Source organism: Engraulis encrasicolus, chromosome 14, assembly GCF_034702125.1.
Source record: "Engraulis encrasicolus isolate BLACKSEA-1 chromosome 14, IST_EnEncr_1.0, whole genome shotgun sequence".
In the NCBI taxonomy this organism is placed as follows: Eukaryota; Metazoa; Chordata; class Actinopteri; order Clupeiformes; family Engraulidae; genus Engraulis; species Engraulis encrasicolus.
Genome location: NC_085870.1, coordinates 34,956,427 through 34,961,426, shown reverse-complemented (window position 1 = coordinate 34,961,426; position 5,000 = coordinate 34,956,427).

The window sequence follows — 5,000 nt, the reverse complement described above, 5'->3', positions numbered from 1 at the left end:
CTCTCTCTCTCCCCCACACACACACACACACTTATGCACACACATGCACGCACGCACCACTGACACACACACACGCGCGCATGCATGCACACACACACGCACACACACACACATACACAAACAAACATGCGCCCACACACACACGCACATGCACACACACACGCACACACACACTTTTCCTACTGGTACAGGAATTTACCCTGTGACCCCTCGATCCCCAGATCAACTTCTTAACCAGTAGGCCACAACTGCTGCTCACATCATTTGCCTTTATCTTTGCCACAAAACAAGGAAAGAATTAACACAGGGAAATTGAATACTTTTTCATATACTTATCGCATACTCCTGAAGACTTATTTGTAATTTCAGTGTGTTTTCCACTGTTGATTGTATTTAAAAGCCAAATTTTCAAAGCAAATATTTAGGGTCCGGCAAAATATTATGCAGTAACTATATAGGCTATTATTTTGTGGGGGTGATATGGCTCCTGAACTGTACTATTACAACGATCATGTCCCGATTTTTCCCCATCTCTCTCTCCCCAATCATTTCCTATCTCTTTCACTGTCATATCAGATATTATCTAAGGAGTAGAAAAAAACAATTTCATTTTGTAATGGTTGAGATAATGGTGTCAATAATGTTTTGTTTAACTGCACATTGGAGACTGGTCATACGCAATTTCAAACTTCTGTGCGAACCCTGTTACATACAGTAGATTTTTGACCATAAAGTACACTTGACTTAAAAAGAGAGAAGTCAACCCGGCGTTCAGGTGTGCGGAAAAAAATGTCCAAAATGGTGCTCTTGGGGTTGGGAAATCCAGAATTAGGAAAGCAGAAGGTCCCAGGCACTCAGAGGTGAATCAGCCCGAAGAAGGAGGTATATTAAAAACGCTTTATTATCTGTGGCTACTCATAATTGAAATTAAAATGTCAACATGTTTCGACCATCTAGGTCTTCATCAGGGCAAAGCTTTACACTTGACTTAACTTGACCTGACTTGACGTGAGTGGCAGTGACACTGGAGGAGTCAGAGGTGGATAAGGAGGAGGAGGAGGAGGAAAAGGAGGAGGAGGAGGAGGAGGAGGATAAATGGTCTTCACCTCAGCATGTCCACCAGTATGGGTGCCTGATGGTGTGTGCGTGCGTGTGTGCGCTTGTCCGTGCATGTGCGTGTCTTGACTACTGGCTGTGGACGGGCATAGGTATAGCCTTGAGGCTGGGTGTAATGTGACGTGATCATGGCGTTGGTAGTGGGGATGGTTTGGTATGGGAGAGGGGAGATGACCGGGCCCCGGGTGGGGTGGGGTGGGGTCGGATGTGGTGTGGTGGGGGTCCAGCGTGCATGCAGTAGCTTGTGTCCGCATTCACAGCCAGTGTGCTGGGCCTCTGGCCCCCCTATAGTCTAGTAGCCTAGTAGTGCCTGGTTCCCACACACGTTATCAAAGGCCTTTAATGACACTAATTAGCTCCCCATCTGCTGTCCGCAGTGCACCAGAGGCATGCCAAAGGAGCCATTGAGAGGGCAGCCATTGTGCGGCAGAATGCTTTCCACTCCACTGGCAATCGCTTGGAGAGAGAGAGGGCGAGAGACACACAGAGGGAGAAGGAGAGAGAGGGAGAGAGAGTGGGAGACAAGAGCGGGAAGACTAGAGAGAGAGAGAGACCCCCCCTCGACGCCTTCCTTAAGCTGTGACTGTGAGGCACTCCTAACAACTGAGAGCTGCCCCCTCCCTCTCGCTTTCTCTCTTTCCCAGTCCCTATCTATCTCCCTCGGCCACTCTCTCTCTCGCTCGCTCTCTGACACTGACACTGACATATACAATGGGAGGTAGTGTTGCATTTTTTTTTTTTTTTTTACAAATTTAATAACGAGTCCCTACCGTTCCTGGACATACTCTTCCCTACACCCCCAACACACACACACACACACACACACACACACACACACACACACACACACACACACACACACACACACACACACACACACACACACACACACACACACACACACACCACCCTCCCCTTCCCAGGTCTCCTCTGCTTGCTTGCTGACTGGAAACGGTTCCTTCTGCTAATCTGTAATCTGGCCGTGCATCACTGCTCCAGGAAGCTACTGTTATTGTCACTGTCAGCCTTCCCATGAGTGTTGCTAGATGTGTCTGATCAAATCCCGCCCAAAAGGTTCTCAAAAACCGTCAAAATGCGGCAAATTCCACCCAATTTCATCAAATTGCATTGATGTCTATGGCCAAAAACAGCAGGAAAAAAACGCCAAATGGCCAATTTTTCCCGTTTTTGCCCTAAGACGGCCATCCCAAGTAGCCCAATTCGGCGGGTAACCGCCCAATCTGGCAACACTGCTTCCCATGGCCTGGGCTGTGTTGTGTTGAGTGTTGTGGTATCCTGAGGGGACACAGGAGGACAATGGAGACACTCCTCTGTGGTGACACATCTGCTCGCTGATGATAGTGGGTCAAGGACGTGGAGGGGCAGAGAGGCTGGGCAGGTGTAGGAGGAGAACAGAGAGAGGAGGCTGAGGTGTGGTTGGGGTCAGTCCTATGTTCCCACCACCAGGACTCTAGCCTCTAAACGAACCTTTTTTTATATCAGCAGTCTAAATGGCTTGTAGATGTTACGTAGTCTTAGCAGTCAAACACACACTCAGTAAGGGGTCAGTGACTGGTAAGTTTTCTTTTCTAACAGACAAACTGAATTTTCACCATGACATTTTATTTGGCCGCTTGGCGGTTGTTCATTTAGAGCCCTGGTTCCTACAGCTGTATCCACAGTCTTACTGTATCAAGATGTTTTATGAATACAAGGTTTTTTTTTCTGAAAAACAGTCCTTGCTAGTTAAGGGTTTGAGGTGTTTCAGCTTCATTCTTTAGCATTCTTAGCATTCTAACATAAGTAATTTGGTTCGACCGAGTTGAAAAGGTATTTCGCTAATGCAAGGGTTGATGGTAGACTAGCATAGGGCTATGAGAACATAGATACACTCTTCTGTGGTTAACAACATAGATGGGGAACTGAAAGGGGGGAAAAATAAAGTGTCCTATTTGCTTGTGGCGAGTGATATTGACAAACCTATCGCAAGTTGACAAACCTGATCCTAGTTTTACGTAACTTAAACAAGTGCTAGTCTTGTTTTTACCATTAGACTGATAGTAATATTCTTCAGTGCTTCTTTGCCATATTTGAAAACTGTAACAATTCTTGAAACATTTTGAGGACATTTATTGGAGGAGCATGAGCAATAAGAAGCAAAGTAGCAAGTTCTAAAAACAAGGAACGTTCGAATATCCAAAAACAGATGTCCCAAAGTACATAGACGACCTAGCATGTGCCTGCTTCAGCAGCTGCGTTTGTTATTGTAGCATAGCATCCATCGATTATATCACACTTTCAGATGTGAGGTCACACTGAACCCCACTTCCATTAGAATTGGCAACTTTTGCCTTTGTTGGATGTTCCATTATCTAATATGCTGGCAACAGCACAGGCACAAAACAAGCATCACTGAAACTTGGTTGAATCATAAGCTTACAAACATATCTGTGAGTGGCTATACTATTCCGACCTCGACACATGCATAAAGGTGTTGAGCTCCAGCGAAGGCTCGTAAGAGGGGAGCAGCTGTCCACAGCTGGCCCAGCCGCAGTGCCTCTGGTGGGGGGACAGAGCAAGGCCAGAGCTCCCTGTCTACCAACCAGCTGCTCATGACTCCATGGAGGAGCGGAGCGGAGGCCAAGCCGCCCGGTGTCACGTCACATCAGTCCTCCAACTCCCCCCATGCAGCTCCAGCTGTTTGCATGCCTTCCACCTTCGCTAGTGCAGAGTTCTCTCCCTGCATATAAGACTAAGTGGCAGTGAACTACAAAGTGTCATGATATCTGCTCGTAATTTTTTTCAAGGCCAGTGAAAGGTAAACGTTTTGTACATTATTACATTTAGCTAACACTTTTTAATCCAAAGCGATTTACAGTTATTTAGGTAAAGGGTTTTGGTTACATTGAGCAATGGGGTTACAAAAGGTGCCTTGCTCAAGGATCATGGATGAATTTGCTGGTAAGGGTGGGATTTGAACCTGCACCCTCTGATCTAATGGCCAGCACTCCTCTAACCATAGAGCCATGACTGTCCCATGTTGTGGCTACTGCAGAAGCATATAGGCTGAAACTTGTCAGGTACAACACTTTGAGCTTTTACTGGTCTCGAAAACTAAATAGTTCATAAATTGCAGTGCAAGTTTAGTTTAGTTTAGTTTAGTTTAGTTTAGTTTAGTTTAGTTTATTTAGTTTAGTTCAACAGGGACCATGCACAATACACATTGATTACAGAAGTAAAAAGATGGCTTGTGCCAGATTATAGCTATATAGCTAATTAATTTTAGTGGTAAGATAATTGTTGGTGGTTAATCTACACTGTCTGTGCTCCTGTCTAATTTCTTGATCGTGCACACTGTTCAATTCCACAAGACGAACTAAGAAAAAAACAGTGACATTTTTGTTCTACTGAAGATGTATGTGACTTGGCCTGACTCTTGGCATGACCTTAACAATTCCTGGTAAACAATAGCATCTTTGATTAGTATTTGGATAAGTAATATGTGTGTGAATATGTTGACCACATGTGCATGTCATACGTGATGTGCATGAATGGATGATTGTGTGTGTGTGTGTGTGTGTGTGTGTGTGTGTGTGTGTGTGTGTGTGTGTGTGTGTGTGTGTGTGTGTGTGTGTGTGTGTGTGTGTGTGTGTGTGTGTGTGTGTGTGTGCGTGTGTGTGTGTGCATGTGTGTGTGTGTGATTTCCTGTTGGCTGTAAGTGTGACTGTCACCTGACCTAAGCATGACTTCTAGTGCACACAGCTGCGAGATGCCCTGTTCTCGGCTGTTTGGGATGAGGTCAGAGGGCTGTTTGTGTGACTGCCTGACTGTGTGTATCCATGGATGTGTGTGTAGCTTACTTGTGTGTGTGTGTGTGTGTGTGT